The sequence below is a fragment of the Electrona antarctica genome (assembly GCF_951216825.1).
Source record: "Electrona antarctica genome assembly, chromosome: 11".
Lineage (NCBI taxonomy): Eukaryota > Metazoa > Chordata > Actinopteri > Myctophiformes > Myctophidae > Electrona > Electrona antarctica.
The window spans coordinates 42,219,582-42,239,062 of NC_136792.1; positions in this window are offsets into that span (position 1 = coordinate 42,219,582).

The following is a 19,481-nucleotide window of genomic DNA, read 5'->3' on the forward strand; positions in this document are numbered from 1 at the left end:
CCTAGACTAATTGGTCCGTAACAGAAGCCATTGAGGGTTAAAATGGGTCTTAATGCTTCCAACTCGAGTAGAATTATTAATGTTCTGTACAAGTGTCCATGACAAAGAAAATATATGATGTGGAGACAATAAAGACTATTATTATCATTATTATTGAAGGTGGTAACAGTCCATTTGCTCAGTACAATATGTCTTTTGACTCAAAGACTTTCAGCTTTCAGGAAGAAACCAAAAATCACACCTGTGTGAAGTGAGTGGTGCAACTCCGTGTGGGGGTCCCCGGGGGTCCCCAGAAGTTACAGACGCACAGGAACGTGGCCAGGGTGCCGGCCCGGTTCTGGTGAGCCACCCGCATCCGAAACGGTTGAGAAATGAGAGAGTTATCATGTGGGGGTCCCCAGGGGGTCCCTCTACTGTACTGTACTGTCACACGCAAAATCACGTAATGGCTGCTGTTTCCCATCATTCAGCTGTGCACAGTGTGAAGCTCAACAGTGCCACATGGCTGCTAAAAATTATCAGCTTCCCATCATGCGCCACTTTGTCACCTGTTGGTACTCTAAACATACACACACACACACACACAACACACACACACACACACACACACACACACACACACACACACACACACACACACACAGGGACACACATTGGTGGGCATTGGAGTGCTGCACTGCACCCTATGGTTGCACCAAAAATAAACAGGGAAGACATATTTGAATAATAACCACACCTGGGGGCCTATTAAAGTAATGTTAACTCAATCGACACATACAAAACAGAAAAAGTAATAGTAAAGTAAAAACAATCACGGCACTCCAGTTCAGTTCAGTTCACTTCAGTTTTATTTTCGGAATGGTGGACATACCGTTCATACATAAAACACATTTATTATTTTATTTTATTTTATTTTTTTCTCTACTTCTTTTGAGTGTCCGTTGCTTATGTCCTGTCCAATATCCGAAAAAGGGCTAGGGTGAAGCCATAGGCTTGTCGGGCCCTACTCCATCTTCAAATAAGTTCTATAAGGGTCCATTTGGTTACCAACTCTCCATCATTTATAGTCTTTCTGTCAGCCCCCCTTTCTGTTAAGCCCCCTATGGAAATGGGGCCAGAAGAAGAAAGCCTTGATGGGAGACTTTGACCAACTGTTAATAAGGGAAGTCTCGGTGCTGTCAAAGTAATCTCTCCCCTTCCCTTGTCTATCAAAAGACCTCATACACCCAACAGACCACGTTGGACAAAGCAGGACATTTAGCTAGCAGGGTGCAGTTTCGTTATCTTGTCAGTTGAAGAGGTACTGTAGATACTTTAAACATTTACATTCAGCTATAGTGAAATGATTCAGTATGTCTACAGTCCTCTGTAGCGCAGAAGAAGCATTGGTATGGGAGATGGTGGGCAGAGTTTATAGATGATAGGGTATTTAAACAAATCTGGCAGCAGCTCTGAAAGCCTTAGAAGGAGTCGGATTGAATTTTGCCAGCAAGCTTTAGAAAGAAGAGAAAATATTAAATTGGACTATTGGCGACAGTTGCCTTGCCTTGTTGGCATGCAGTCTCTGTGAAACGCGCTTAGAATGTATATTATTATCATGTTTTGTAATGCAGCTTCAAGGATTGATATGAGCTATACTGTACAACCACAGCTGCAATTTTAGCTCAACCATGCAATGGTCCCGTATTGAATACAACATTCTAGAGACTAGAGAGCATGCATGGGGATATATGAGGCTTGGTTTGAAAAAAACACATACAGTAGCCTATATTTTATGAACAGTTTGGTTAACCCATTTTGGGCGGGAACCCCTTTTGGTGTTAGCATTATGTTATGCTTTAGCTATTGAAAAATAGCAGATCTACAAGCTCATAGCGCGCCACCGAGTGGCGCGCTACGAGCTTGTAGGTCTGCTATTTTTTTAAATAGCAGACCTAGGATGTAGAAGACATTTTTAGAATCTGATCTCAGGTCAAAATGGGTTAACCAGTCTGGTTGACGTGCTGAAATGTGGATACGAGTATCTCATACTGCACGACCAATCGATCATTATATCAATAAAATGGATTGTATTACCTTTTTAACCTTGTTGTCCTCTCCAAGAGGTCCTTGCTTCAGTCATATATTGGATTACATAAAGTAGGTGCGGCAAACTGAGAATATCAATGTACAGAACACATTTTGCTATCAATGACAGCTTTCACCATTATAGAGACAGTGATTTGTCTGCAGGGTAAAAAGGAGTGAATATGAAGTGAAAAGCTCTTCAATAAAGCGGACCCCCTTGAAAACGAGATGGTTCATCTCAAGGGATTGTTCCTAATAAAGACATTTCAGACAATACACTTTCAAATTGATAAAGAAACATTGGCAAATGACAAAATTATACAGGCATGCACAATATTATTGTTTATAGTTTCTCTTTAGTGCACATACATGTGCCCGCGCGCACGCGCGCACACACACGCACACACACACGCGCACACACGCACACACGCACACACGCACACACACACACACACACACACACACACACACACACACACACAGCACACAAATTCAAACCAGCAAGTCCACCTCATACAGCCGGAATTTGGGCTTGTTGATGCTACAATGTTATGTTAAAATCATTTTGAGATGCTGCTGCTAACAGTATGACAAGTGAATTTCCCGCATGGGATCAATAAAGTTCTATCTCACAGGAGATATCAGATGTAGATATGTAACACATGTCGGCTAGAGAGGGCTTTAATCAGACATTGGCTGTCCACTCACTTCCTCATCTGTCAGCAGTGTGTTTCAATGAAGCTTTGAACTTTTGATTAAACAATAGCATGCTGGCTATACAATATTATTCAGCATGTCAAACTCTGTGTATGTGTGTGTGCGTGCATTTGCGTGTGTGTGTGTGTGTGTGTGTGTGTGTGTGTGTGTGTGTGTGTGTGTGTGTGTGTGTGTGTGTGTGTGTGCGTGTGCGTGTGTGCGTGCGTGCGCCTGCAGAAAGAGAAAGGTTGTTGATTATTTTGATAATTGTGTATTTTTTTCTCCATGTTTTACAATAAACATGCCTTTGTTTGTATGTAAGTATTACATACCAGGCCAAAGGTGTGGCCAAGACTATGTGTCCCTGTCCCTGTGTCTGTGTGTGTGTGTCCGTGTCCGTGTCCGTGTGTGTGTGTGTGTGCGTGCGTGCGTGCGTGCGTGCGTGCGTGCGTGCGTGCGTGCGTGCGTGCGTGCGTGCGTGTGTGTGTGTGTGTGCGCGTGTGCGTGTATGTGTGTGTGTGTGTGTCGGTATCGGCCGATTCTAGTTGTTTTTTGATTCATCGCACAAGCCCAAAGTAACAGCTTGAACAGATCTATAAGCGCACAATATTAAATATAAGGTATTAAAGTCAAATCTGACTTGCCTGAGCCTGCAGTGCAGATACCTTTTTACATGTTTATTTCAGAATGGATAAAATTATTATATTTTTTTAATACAGAATGAGATCATATCGACATCGGTAATATCGGCCATAACAGCAATTGATATCAGCCAGAATGTCTCATCGGCACCTCCCTACTCTTACTCCACAATATCTTGAAGCAATTCATGGGGTTGCTGATTTGTTTTTGGTCTTCCTATGCTAAAGCAGTACATAACTATAACAAAAAACATTGCATGGATGCACCTGGGACGTATCCTCAGTGATGTATCCCAAGGTCATCAGGGTTTCAGGTCTCTCGAACATCATACCCCTCACTCAGGTGACCCAGCTGGGGTGATCAAGTCCCGACTTACGTCACAGTAGCTACCCTCGACCAGTCTCATTAGGGAAAGACCAAGGCCACACAATCCATTGGAACTACTGTACTCCAGAACTACTCTGCCAGGGCTGGGAGGTGCGCTTCTGGCGCATGGAAGGACTAGGCTTTCTGGGATGACTCCTGTCCTCCTGTCCTGACGTAGGAGGGGCCCCTCCTATGTCTCATCAGGTCCACTCCTGCTCTCACATCAATTTACATCAAGGTCAATAGATTTTTCTAAAGAAAGATCGGCCGGTATGTAACCTCTGTAAAAGGGATTGTGTATCGGCATTGCATAGGAACATGATATACCCAAGCAATACTATGAAGGACAGTAAGAAAATGGTAAGTAAGATTCTAAATAAGAAATAAATGCTGTTAACTTACAGGTCTATATATTGTGCACAAAGAACACTGCGTGGGAACTGTATATGGGGAGAAAAGAAGCAACCATGACATGACATGACAATGACTTAATTCCCACAATGCAGCCTCAGGCATAATCTATGTTTCTTAATTGAATCCCCTGAATTCCCATGTATGATTTTTTTGTAGAAGTGCTTGTCAAAACGATAATCCATCTTGATATGTCAGAAAAGCAAACGGCCGTCAAATGCATTGAGAATTGAATGACTGTAGTCAAACCGAGGAAAAGTAATCCTTGAGATAAGAGGAACTGTCAAACGCTTCAGCTCGTATGAATACGACCGGTCCATTTCTTCACATCAGACAGGATTGTTGTTCATATTCAATATGTCTCATCATGTGTCTGGATGGAGACAGGACGACTGATTCCTCCCCATCTGCTATCATGGAAAAAAAGAAGAAAGGAACCACTAACAACACACAACCAGGCGTTGGGAGAGAGAGAGAGAAGCACATCAAACTTACTCCATGGAAGTACATCAAAATCTAACTTTGCTGACAAACTCCAATGGAAAAAAATACAGCTGCTGCATGTCATCCATCAATGACAGAGCTTGTTATGTGGTGAAATATTGATGCTAAAGAGATGTAGATGTGTGGCGGCAGACTGAATATTTTAGATATGGAAAGCATGCAGGCCCTGTTTCTGATGTGTAAGCCTGTTACGTGGCCCAGGCCAGAACAGATCATCTGATCTGTTCATCTGACTGAAAGTTCAGTATTCTCACATTACATATTCACCATTTTAATTAATAAAGTCACTATACTCTTTATACTCTTGAACTATAACAGATATCACAAAGTTAAAACAATGACGATACTGTTAACACTGAGGTGGCAGGCGATTTAACCCATTCTGGACGGGAACCCGTTTTGGTGTGTTGAAAAATAGCAGATCTACAAGCTCATAGCGCGCCACCGAGTGGCGCGCTACGAGCTTGTAGGTCTGCTATTTTTAAAAAATCGTGAAAGTGTTGCACAAATCTTTGAATATAATATTCTTTCAGAAGACTTTTTATTTATTTCGACGTCAGGCCTAAATGGATTAAGTCAGATTAGATAATCACCCTTTTATTAACTGCTTTCTCTGTTAGAAATACAAGAGTGATGATGCGTATCGTACTTGACTGAGATTGCAGTTTTCCCTTGTTATTTGAGCCCTTTGGAGTGGAACCATTTCCATTCATTTTGTCCATTGTGGACTTAGACTTTATAATGTAGCATCACATAAAACTCTGCTCCGCATCATTCCTGTTTGTTTACTGCGGCGATCTCAAAACTGATAGCCATGAGGGACATTATTTTTGACAGACTGTGGTCATTTGTCGTGGGGCATCACGGACAGAACTATGCTTTTGAAGTAGTATACTGTATACATCATCATTATCCCCTGGTCACTGTCACTGAATCACGCCCTCTTTGGCTCTCCGGACTGTTGCACATTGTTGTGAAAATGTGAAACATCTGGCCACATCCAAACATTGTTTCTGGGTGAGCAGCAGAGTTTCTAGTAAACACCTATTTGTTTCCTGGCGCATACTTACATGAAGTGCAGTGTATGAATCTTAAATGAAGCTTAATTATTGTTGATTTGAATACAGCAAAAGCTTGTATGCAAATCTCGGAACTGCTCCTCTCCGCCCCAAAACAGTGGTAAAGTTTGCCGAAAAAACAAGCATACTTTGACTTATAAATACATACATTTAATTTGACCAAATCAACAATCTGTTGGAATGAAAACCTTCTTCAACATTCAAACTGTGTTAATATGAAAAAAACGAAAATCACTGCACAAAAAGAAAAAAATCAAGTTTATTTAGCGATTTTCTCCCTTTTCATTATAGGCGAGTTGAGGACCATTTTGCCAGGCTCGGTCACATATTGATCCAGTGTCACAGACAGGAAGCCAGACCTGCATGTCCTTGTAGGGAGGTTTAAATTGGGAGTTGATCTATCTATGCATGTTAGACCAAGCTTGACTTCTATACTAACTGCTTAGTAAGTATTTACTGGTGGGTTGCTATCGGGTTTTGAAACCAAACTACAGGTTTATCTACAGTTCAGGACAGGTATGAAAAATACAAAAAAATCCAGCAGTTGATCACATGACTCAAAAAGGCAATACTTGTGGTGGAGGAGCTTAGGGAGAGATAAGGGTGATATTGCGCTAATGTGTCTAAAAGCGCCACATTTTGCACAGATGTGGCCGGTGTCGAGTCGGTCGGACCCACGGTTCTCCAGAACCGCCCCAAAAAGGAGGGACAGCGAGTGCATGCAGGTGCCGGCACATATTCCGGCACCTGCCGGCACATATGCCGGCAGGTGCCGGCATATGTGCCGGTGGCAAACGGCAGGTGCCAGCAGCCGCCGGTCTGTAGCGGATTAGGAGGCTTTGCCGGTGGCAGAGGAAACACTGCCACGGCATAGGAAACACTGCCACGGCTGTTGGCGGCAATTGGCGGCAGCGCCGTGGCTGCTGCCGCTGCCGGAGAATGCACTCACTGCTTATGGCAAAAAGGGGGACCAAAAAGCTGGTCTGTTCTGACGTCATTCTGACGTCTGCATAGACTCCATATTTGGGCATGCCTAGAGTGCCCAACAGGCATCGCTGTAGAGGCTCCAACGTATAATATCTGGGTGGGGCATGCATTTCCAACTTTTCATGGATTCGGAATCATGAAAACCCCCTAGTTTGACATGCTACTTAAAGCATAATGAAATTTAGAAAATGTTGCCTTATATAGGTTGTTAATGGTGGCCATATGGATTTGGCCACTGTGGCGACCCCGAAGGTCGCCGGCTCGGACACTCTAGCTAAATCATTAGTGCATGCCCTGGACTGTGCAAAATCTGGCGCTTTTAGGCGAATTAGCGCAAAATATCCCTAAGCTCCTCCACTATTGGGAGTGCCGCTCACCGAGCGTATTATACCACAGGCTCTGATACAGAAAATGCCAATTGGCATTATTATGTGTTAGCTTATACCTTACAGATAATAGGCTACACCACCATCATAATGGCTCCTACAGTGCTGTTTGATTGAATTAATCCCATCTAGAATCTATAGTTCAGTCAGACAACTCACGAATAGACCAATATTTATTACAGAATGAGTAATGAGTGTGCAGATATTTGACTTGGCGTTCGGCTCTGCTGGATTTCTTCCTGCTCGGCAAGATTAAGCAACAACATAAAACATTAAGAGCAGGGAGGAGATAGATATACAATAACCCCCCATGGGGAACATAAATAGCAGAGCCCACCGGTGGTGCTGGGGTGGTGGTGGGAAAAAACATCACATACAACCAGGGACCATATGCAGAGGAAGGCAGGAGGAGCATGCAGACTGGTGAGCTTAAGTAGCCCGCCCCATTGGTCAGCTGACTGCCGCATCGGCGAATGACGTGAGGGACTTGCACACACTTGTACACCCACATAGTAATGCAGCATGTTAACCCCTTGAGTAAAGTATGTGCCTTTGAGCATGGCATGAACCCCCTCGAGTATGTCTGAATGAACTAACTCCACGAGCTACGTCTCATAAGTTTCACCACCAGTAGCATTTCTTGTCCCTACACTGTGCTACACTGACTGTACACAGGGACAAATTAGCCATTGGGCCAGTGGGGCCGTGGCCCAAGGGCCCTTGGCTCTCAGGGGCCCTTCGGGGAAATTGGCCCTGAAAAGGGCTCCTGGAGCCCTTCATTGGCCATTGATTTAGTTCAATTTAGGTCAAAAACATGATAAAAACACGGAAAAACACAAAAATGTTGCACGCGCGCTATGGGGGCCCTGCAAAAATGACCGGCCCAGGGGCCCTCATGGGGGTTAATCCGTCCCTGACTGTACACCTGCTCTCACCACTGATGAGTCATGGTCATGTGCTGCACTTGCTTCACAGTGCTGCACCTACATTTAGACTTGCAGCCGTGCAAAATCACAACCAGTAATTTCCTACCTCGACAATATCAATCCCGGCATAGGCTCGTACTGTAGGATGGATGACTCTGCAGGGTTTAAAGTGCAGACTCGGCGAAAAACACATAATACCCACATGTATGAAAAAGAAACTCATATGAAAATGGAAATGTTGCTGTCGGGTGGAAACCTTGTATGTCCAAGATTATACGACGTTATTTAAACCCATTTTGACCTGAGATCAGATTCTAAAAATGTCTTCTACATCCTGACAGTTTTCTGAAAAAGCTATGTTTCTATGTCAGTCGTTCTTCGATTTTTCAAAAATAGCAGACCTACAAGCTCGTAGCGCGCCACTCGGTGGCGCGCTATGAGCTTGTAGATCTGCTATTTTTCAATAGCTAAAGCATAACATAATGCTAACACCTAAAAGGGGTTCCCGCCCAAAATGGGTTAAATGTAAAAACGGAACCTGTGTTCCAGTGGATCCATTGTAGCTATTTATTTAGTGACAAGCTCTTAATTGTTTTGCACTCCGTCCGTCCGTGTGTCCGTCCGTCCGTCCGTCCGTGTGTCCGTGTGTCCGTCTGTGAACAGCTAATCTCCGGCATTGTTAACCCGGTCGATGCCAAATTTCGCACACACACTCCCTGGATGCCAATGATGAACCTCTGCCCCAAAATGTCCAGGCCTGTTATAGCGCCACCAGGAGGCCGCTTTGTGCAAAACAAGTTTTTGGACAGTACACCTACAGATTTTCTCTAAACATCACGCAAATTGGTACACAGTCTCTCTAGAGCCATTCAACGAAACGGGTCTTTCAGATTTCTCAGACTCCATCCTGATTGGCTAAGATTGGCTTCCAAAGTTCGCAGGAGTGCTCAGTTTCAAACAAAATGCTGCAAATCATGAACACATCGTGTGATTTCCGTGAAATTGCGCACGCACATTCCCACTAGGCCGAGGAAGAAATGCCATGTGAACATTTTCAACTCAGCCTCATGGTGGCGCTATAACTACCCGAAAAGTGTTTTTACCTCCAACTGCACGGATTTGTGGATAACTTTGTATGCCAACTCCCTAGAGGCCAAGGAAAAACCTTTGCCTGGAATGTTTCACATCTGCTCTTTATAGCGCCACCAGGAGGCTGACATATGTAAAACACATTTTCTAATTATTCTCCTTCAGATGTTATCCAAATTTCACACAAATCGGTACACATGCTCTCCATAGTCATGTGATCAAGACGGGTTTGTTTGATTTCTCATAATCCACCTTCATTGCCTACGATTGGCTTCTAAACTTTTCAGGAGTAGCCCGCTTTGTACCCGTTTTGTACAAATTGCCACAACTACTCAACGCAGCGTCCGATTGCGGTGAAACTGCATGCATATTCCCACTAGGCTGAGGAAGAAATGCCAGTTTTCAAATCAGCCTCATGGTGGCGCTACAACAGGCCAAGCCGTGTCTCACACACACACACACACACACACACACACACACACACACACACACACACACACACACACACACACACACACACACACACACACACACACACACTCCTGGTGGAGACCTGTGCCCAGAAGGGCACTTTTTCTAGTTGTTCATATTTTCCATTGGTTAAATATTTATAAAACCCCACAGACTTCATGGCCACCTTCTCTTTCAAAGCTTTTCAAAAATGGAGCTCATATACTGTAGCTGAAGTTCAGGAGCAGAACCACACCTCCAATCCATCCTAGCTCCACCTCCTATCAAGCCACCTCCAATCAGGTCACCTCCACCCGTATATAAAAGCCCATCCAACTCACGGTTCTCCCTCTGTTCTCACTTTCGTCCCCCACCATAATTCTCATCCTACTCCCTCTCTAACCTCTCCTTTTTACAGGTCCCTAAGGCGGGTTTGTCGTAGCCTGGTTAATAAACCAGACCGAATCAGCCGTTGGCAAATAAAAATTGCCTACCAGCGGATTACGGTCTGGCGAGGCTCAGTAGCACGCCTCTTTCCTACAACCGAGAACAGGTCGGACCAATCGGGACACGGTATGCAATATGGGCGGGCTTTGGTACAGTGACGTTCAATGCTTGAGACTTTTGACTGACAGTAGCTCTGACCAATTGCGTCAAAGAGAAAATGTTTGAACCCGCCCCCCGGGAAATGAAATCCAAGTGGAGCCAGCCCAGACTAATATACCGCAACAGTGTTGTGTGATATTAGTCTGGCTTATTAGCCAGGCTAGGTTTGTCGTGCCCGGGAGCCACGTACGGCGGATCCCTGAAGCCTCGATCCCCACCTCGGCTTAAATTACCCGATGACCAGCTGGATGGCCAGATGACCCGTCGTGGGTCATCTTCGTTTCTGTTCATTATTCGTTTCGTTAATCGTTTCATGCATTCTTCTTTGCGGTAATAAATGTTGTTAACCCATTTTGACCTGAGATCAGATTCTAAAAATGTCTTCTACATCCTGACAGTTTTCTGAAAAAGCTATGTTTCTATGTCAGTCGTTCTTCGATTTTTTTAAAATAGCAGACCTACAAGCTTGTAGCGCGCCACTCGGTGGCGCGCTATGAGCTTGTAGGTCTGCTATTTTTCAATAGCTAAAGCATAACATAATGCTAACAACAAAAGGGGTTCCCGCCCAAAATGGGTTGTTAAAGGACCACTTCACCACTTTTCAACCTATCTTCATATACTAGGTCCTCACCAATAATCATGATAAAATGGCACCATTTTTTTCCTACTCTGTCTGTGTTCATAGGAGGGCTGTGGGCAGTTCAGAAACCCGCCCACCAGTGACATCATCTATGGGGAATCCAAGCTAATAGAAACTGCAGGCTTTCTAATCCTGAAAAGTTCCAATGTGAAAATGGAAGCAATCGTTCTCATCTATATATACAAGTGAGAAGTTGTACCCAACCCAGGAAAAGGTACCCAAAGTCACACACTGCATACGCCACTGACACGTCACTGACACACTGCAACACACTACACTCACACGGCACTGACGTCACACACTTACCCTCCGCGTCGTTCGGCCGCTATCTCCTCATATCGCGCCGAACGCCGACCCTCAAAACCACCCGCGGAACATTACTCATTGCACTGACACCAATGTTGCCTCACTTCCACACTCACCAACTCGCCTCCCTTCCACACTCACGCCACAATCGTCCCAACCACCCACACCCCCTGAACACTGTTGCCACGTCTATGAAAACCAAGCCCACAAAAAATGCCACTCAACACGCCACTTACACACACTACAACTCGCTTACAACTCGCGCACCTGGCAACACTGCATCCTGCATCCATTGGCTACCATTTTGCCACTGCTAATTTATTGCCACATCTAAGAAAACCAAGCCCGCAAACCCTGACTTCCTACAGGCTACTTACACACACTACCACTCGCTTACAATACACGGACCTGGCAACACTAACATGCCCTCTTCCATTGGCTCTATCCCCAACACAAGCTTCCATGTTACATTGCGCACTTCCGAAAAGACAACCGGAAGTTACACACTACACACACATTACAAGAACAAGACGAACACAACACTACACACACACACACACACACGGGTTGCCAGGTCTATGAAAACGAAGCCCACAAAAACTGCCACTCAACACTCTACTTACACACACTACAACTCGCGAACCTGGCAACATTGTAAGCACAGCACAACACACACACACACACACACACACTCATTCTAACTTGGATGGACAGCGCCGCGATTACATACACAGTTTACCATACGTCCTCTTTTGGGGGCCTGTCCGGCCAGTCCGGGTGGTTTTATAAATTCCTTCAAATGTCCGGGGTTTTACACGTATCGCCTGTAGTGTATCGCTACGCTCACAGACCATTCACACCAATGTGTATTACAATGCACGTTCAATGGTTCGTAGTGGAAAAACACTGTGAGAGGTGGACTTTCAGCCCGAACCCCGGAATGTGTATTCTTCATAACTCTGCATGCGCTGCACGCTGACACCACTACCACTGGTCCCGACCGCAGATCAGAGAAAGGCTCGCTGGCTGCTCCGCTGTCTGCAGATAGACAGACAGCGGAGAACTATCTCATCATTGACATGCAGAAAAAGTAGGCTGCTGTTTTCTTAGCTTTGTGACTGACCAATGAGAAGCACATTGTATTGTCTGCAAAGGAACTATGTGTCTGTCACAAATACAAGTTCTGTCCTGCAAGCCCATGTCATGTCAACACAGACAAGGCAGCTGTGCGCGCGGTGAGTCCTGCAAATTATAATGACCCAATATTATTTTGTACAACCTAGCAAAGCATAAGATATGATGGTTTGGAGAATAGGCTGCTCTCTCTTTTTACAACAGATAAGCCATTGCATACAGGTTCTCAAACTTTTTAATTTCAAGGACCCCCATAACTCTGACAGTCAAACCAAATGGACCCATAAGAGTCCCATTTGATTCCATTTGTACAGTATCAGAGTTAAAAGTTATAAAAGACTCCATTTGGTTACATTTGTACACTCTCAGAGTTACAGACCTGTAAGGGTCCATTTGGGTCCATGTGTTACACTCTCAGAGTTACAGACCTATAATGGGTCCATTTGGAACCCCCTCAAGGAACCATGAGGGTCCCTGGATCACACCTTTCAGAGCCACTGCTTTAAATAAATACATAACTAATATAGAGCATATTTGATCCATTTATTGTTAGGCTATAGATTCTTTTGACATCTGAATTTAACAGAACCGCCCACGCACGGCACATGCACGACGTGCACGACGTGCACGCGCATTTGCACATCCACATCCACATGCACGCGCGCATGTGTCCTCTTTTTGGTAATTCAGAATATGGTATGCCTACACAGTTAAAATAATGCAAACACGCAAATCGCACGAACGACTGCGTCGACACCTGGCGTGGAACAAACGGGACGAACCGAGGCGCATATATGGATAAGAACAACAACACTACACGCGCGCGCGCGCACGCGCTGCAACACAAAACAGCTGCATAAAACGCGTGTCACTGTGGACTTCTGTATCTGTGGACTTCTGTATCGCAACGCGGGGCAACGCAACTCTGGGATGAGCGGGCCGAAGGCCCGCGAAATTCTATGATAATACAAATCTAAACGTTTTTGTAAAAAAAATATTGTTTAAAAAAAAATCTGCCTAACGATGATGTCACTGGTGGACGGGTTTCTGAACTGCCCACAGCCCTCCTATGAGACAGACTAAGTAGAAAAAAAGTGTGCCATTTTATCATGATTATTAGTGAGGACCTATTATATGAAGACAGGTTGAAAAGTGGTGAAGTGGTCCTTTAAACTTCTTTATTTGGTGGTGTGGCCCGTGATCGTGAAATAGAACTGGAAAAACAAACTTCAAAAACATGCAAGCATGGCCTGGGCCATGGCTCAGTGGTCCAGGCACCTTGGCTGGTAATCCAGTCTGGCAGTGTGTCGCGGGCTCGACTCCCGATCTTGACGGCCTTTACTGCATGTCTCCCCCCCCATCTCTCTCCCCATTTCCTGTCAGCCTACTGTCTGTCCCTCAAATATATAAAATAAAGGCGAAAGCCACAATGTCTTGTTTTTGCTTACTGTAAATTGATTGATTGGATTAAGGGTGTCTCCTATATGCCTAAATGTGGTATGACTTCATGTGGTATGTCGATATTTACAAATTGACCGAAATGTAGGCTACGTTTGCCATTTGTCTGGCCCGCCTAGCTGTGTCTCATTCTCACTGTGACAGGAACACACCCCTCCTACAGATGCAGTGGGTGTCATTTAAGTTATATTTTTTATTTATTTAATTGTATTTGTTGCTGTCTAAGGCTTTGCCCTTGAATCACAAGCGTCACAGACGGCCGTTTGTTGATCTGGCCATCTGAGGCGCTTGTGTGTCGAGGCCCCTGTCCAACTGATGGACTAATTCAATGTAAATACAGTCCCTCCTCGATCTCCCTGCTGTTCCCCCAGACAGCTGCTCAGCGAAGGAGTGCTGGCCCTTTGCCACGCTCCCCTGCAGGGTCCTGAAAACCTCATAAAGCTCAGCCTCCGATGCAATTACAGTGCATTTGCCCCATGAAAGAAACTGGTAATGTGTATTGAACTACCGTTGTCCCACTATGACATTCCTGCAGGACAACTATTTTGTCCATGCCTTCTTCTTTTGCGGTTGTGTTATTAAAACGGCTTTACAATTTACAATTTAGGCATTTAGCAGACGCTCTTAATCCAGAGCGATTTACATTAAGCAATAACAAAAAACATGGCATACATCACATATATAAAAAGTAGTTATCATGAAACTATAGTGTACTATAAAGTGCTATGACTACATGAAATGCAATTCTAGTGCTGTCTACGTAACATGCTATAAGTCTGTTTAAAATACTATCTAAGTCTACATAACGTGCTATATTTAAAATACTATCTAAGTCTACATAAAGGGCTATCTAAGGGGCTAGTGCTACGGGCCATGGTGGAGTCTGAAGAGGTGGGTTTTCAGACTATGGCGGAAGATTGGGAGTGAGGCTGCAGTTCTGATTGTGATGGGGAGTGCATTCCATAGTTTTGGAGCCAGAAGGGAGAAGAGTTTGGGACGTGTGGAGCGTTGTCCACTTGGCAGACAAAAATAGTGAAAATATGACGAATTATGTTGTTATAGGGCTTACCGGTACTTGAATACAGCATAGCAGTGTCTGTGCTGGATGTTAATTTTGCTGTTTTGTTGGCACTGTGGTTGGAGGAGGGTACAGGGATGAGGTTTATTCACTGTGGTTGGAGGAGGGTACAGGGATGAGGTTTATTCTACTTACTGATTTCTCTTCTTACCACTTATTGTAAATCAGTCTGGATTGAGAGTGCATGTCCTAGAGATACTTAGAACGTGTGTCAAACTGAAAATGTTTATGTTAACGGTCCATTAATTGTGACCTTTTTCATCCCTTAGGGGAAAAGTCAGAGCTGTGCTATGGCCAGCTGATCCCTAGCCATAGCACACCCACAATCTGATCTGTATGTTTTGCACGCACACACACACACACACACACACACACACACACACACACACACACACACACACACACACACACACACACACACACACACACACACACACACACACACACACACACACACACACATACACACACACACACACACACACACACACACACACAGGGTTGAAACCCCTTTTTCAATGTGCAACATGACGGTATTTGAACATGCTGTATGCTGTTTTGCTGGTCTTCGGCCAGGACACAATGTGCTGTGGCCTGATGTGTTAGGGAGCTCAAAGTGCCAAGGGACGGCCCGTACTGTATCCCCACACACCCAAATGACATAACTTCCTGCACATTTCTGAAGTGGGTTTTAGTAAAAACAGAGATGATCCATCCAACCAGTCTGCTGACTCTACCACACCCAGCAGAATTTGTCTGGGAAACAGGGTTTCATAATCATGAAATGCTTGACAAAACATTAGAAGCAAAGCTATTCAAATTATATTCAAATTATTATTAGATATGCTATGCTACAGTATATTCAATATACAATATTCATTCTCAATATTTAAATGATCTTGTGACAGATTGAAAGATTGAAAGATTCTGGGGGATTAATACTTTCTGGAGAAAAAACAATTTACAATGTAGGCATTTAGCAGACGTACGGTACGCTCTTAATCCAAAACAATGCAACCAGTGGAGTACGTGGCAATGACAAAAGCATAACTGCATATAGGCGTACTGTAATGTCATTTTTTATTTCTGTGCTATGGATACAGACAGACAATATTTTCTTTCAGTCCAAAGTCTCATTCCCACAGTTGGTTTATCATTTTGCCCGGGGAAGGCCACCTGTTCGCTATCAACAAATGAGAGCCGGCCGGCCTTCTCCTTCCATATCTACCTCTCCGATGAAGCACCAGTGTGGAGGTCACCTGGCAACACACTCACGTCCTGGTAATGACACAGCCCAAGGCCGCAGACACCAGAAAGCCATCAGAGAGGCCATTATTGGGACAGCCACCTGTCCATGCATCATTTTTAACGTTTTTATAACCACAACACGCGGGCGGCCTTATGTCATTATTCTGCGAGAGGTGAGACTGGTTTATAGCTGTGGATACAGAGGTATGCCACAGCACGAGGTGGAGATTCCTGTGGTACAGACTAGAGTGACAAGCTGTAGAATGAGCTGTAAATGAGTGTTTAGAGCTGCTGTTTTATCAAGCATATAGAACAATCATATTTGCATTCTCTCTTTCGTATGCCGCGCTGGCGAGGGATGTTTGCCATAACGTCTGACAAAGTGCTGACACCATTCTATATTCAATGCAATTTTCCCTGTGTCCTTGGTGCTGTAAGAATGTAGCTCTAGTCTAGACTGTGACAAAGCCCAACATAAGCATAATAGTGTGAAATTGTTGTAGTTATCGTACGTGGATTGAAACTGGGATGAATGTGAAAGAGGAAACGTTTAATATACTGATCGCTGAAGAGGTTGTCAAAACATGGAGGGTGGGAAGACTAAAGAAAGGATGTTCCATTACTTCACAATGACATCTCATTCTCTACTTTTGCACCATTGTAGTGTACCTACGGTACTGTAGTGACAGCAGTAAGTGGCACTGACAAAGCTGGAATTCATCAGGACAATAGAGAAAATGGAAGTTGCTTTGGGTTTACACCAAGATTCCTGTGCCAGTATTAAAACTGCCAAATGGAATAAGTCCCCGCACCACCACCACCACCACTACCACCACCACCACCATCACCACCGTTATGTACAGTTGATGGGATTTTTATAACAATGCCATCCAAAGCAATCTGGAGCCAAAAATACAATACAATGATTTTTTGGGGGGAGGGCGATATTGCCGCAATAAGAAGATTAGGCCTGTGCCCCTTCTGACGGAAAAGCCTGATTTAAAGCAGCACAGGAAAGCACTGGGGAAATCAAAATGATCAGAAGAAAGGAAGGCACAGTAAGAATCATCAACAGAAAAAAGGTACATGACACAAATGATACGTACTGTAGCTCACTAGTTCAGTCAGATATACTCGACGGGTTAATACACTGCTTTACTATGTGGGTGTATACAGTGTTATGCAAGACCCACATGTATCACTCAAAATCACACCCGTGTGAACTGAGTGGTGCAGTGACGTCACACACTAACCATAGCAACCATGCTCACCCGTACGTGGGGCCACGTACAGGTACACAGGTACACAGGTACACACACAGGTACAGACAAAGCTGGTTGTTGGAGTGGTTTGCACCACTCAAAGATCCCCATACATGGAAAAGCCCATGGTGCCCATGCAGGTCTTGTGACATCACGTGACAACATCAGTGATGAAGATCCCTGATGTCATAGTAAATGCGACGTGCTGTCGCAATTAAACCCATATATGGAGATCCCTGATGTCAATATTTACGTTCTCAATAGGCCCGAAATTAAGGCCCGCCCCTACCTGGGCCCTCATCAAACCCTGTACATTCAAGACACTGCGCCCGCTGTCACCCTTAGATCTCCATATATGGAGCTGACCTGTTCTGACATTCCATATGTTGATCTGACCTCATCAAACCCTGTACACTTAAGACACGCTCCATAGGACCATATGTGGCCAGTACAGAATTCATTCCATATGTTGATCTGACCCCCCATGCCAAAGCGCCAGCGCTCGCCCAGCAGTCTGCTGTCACCCAGGCGGATGCGTGCATGCGCCAAGGTCGCTTCTCGCCCTCAGGCGTCTTACTGGTATAGTACGTGCATATCACTTGTTTAAAAGGCAGGTGGCTTGCACACAACGTTTCGACCGCAGGCGGCCTTCATCACCTGATGAAGGCCGCCTGCGGTCGAAACGTTGTGTCTTAACTATGGTGTTTCAATAAAAGAACACCATTGGAGCAATCCTGTGTGCGGACTCTCTTCTTTTCACATATCTAGTCACTTACCTGCTTGAACTTTAGCATCCCTATTGTGGGAATTTCATGTTAAATAGGTGAACATTTTGGCGAAAAATATTTGATCTACAAGCTCGCAATGTATGGCGTTGCGACCTGTTATGAGCTTGTATATCAGCTATTTGCGGCAAAGAGATTTGCTTTAGAGGGGAAAAAGGAGAGGGCCAAGGATATAACCCTGGGGGACCCCAGACAATGGATTTAGGTGTCACCCTATGCAGCTGTAAACCTATACAACATGTCATGCTGATACAGTATACTGTATACAGTATAGCATCATTAATCTCGTTGTGCTGTATAATATTGTATGTAGATTATGTTGTTCTTTGTTTTTTACATCTTTTTACATCAAGCATTACATCTTTTTATTGTGCTTTTCTACCTATTTATCCATCTGCTAAAATGTTCTACAGTAATATTGCACAACTAAATCAAATGTAAGTTACATTTATTTAACCTTTTTATTTATTTATTTATTATGTAACCAATTCTTTATTACTGGCATTATGGAATACTGTAATATGACCATCTGTGAGCCAACATGCACCCACACACATTCCTCAAAGTTTAATGTATTTCCTACTTTGATCAGAGCAGGCTTACAGTATGCGATAAACATTTTGATAATGCAGACTGAGCCATTGTGGCCAGCCAACTCCAGGTCTGGATGACAGCTCTCCACATCAAAGTGTGTCAGAGCGGGTTGGATATCAATGGACTCCCATTGAGGCCGATGGGTCTCTCGACTGCTGGGCCCATATCCAGCAGAGACCAACCGTCAAGGCCCCCTTCCATCTGCTGCCCTTGTCGTGCTTGTGTGTGTGCGTGCGTGCGTGCGTGCGTGCGTGCGTGCATGCGTGCGTGCGTGCGTGCGTGCGTGCGTGCTTGCGTGCGTGCTTGCGTGCGTGCGTGCGTGCATGCGTGGGTGCGCACCCGTGGCTGAAGTATAAAATAAGGTCTAACGCAGCTACGCAGGTAAACAGGCTATTGCTATAGGGGACCCCCTGGAACTACCTCAAGGACCCCTGGGATTCCCCAGATCGCACCCGTGTTTGCATACATGTACTCGTGTGAGTGTTTGCATGTGTTCTGTGCATGTGTGGTAAATAAACGGTGCATTTATATAGCGCCTTTTATATAAGGCGCTTTGCATAGATTGTGCATCACATCCACGTTCACACACACATTCATACAGGAAACCATGTAAGGCACCAACCTGCACATCGGCGAAAAGTAAGAGTTCTGATTCTTGCTGAAGGACACTTCGACACTAACTCTGGGGGAGCCCAGGATCCACCGGCCACTCTATACCCTGAGCCACTGCCGCCACTATGTACTGTATACTATACTGTATGTCCGTA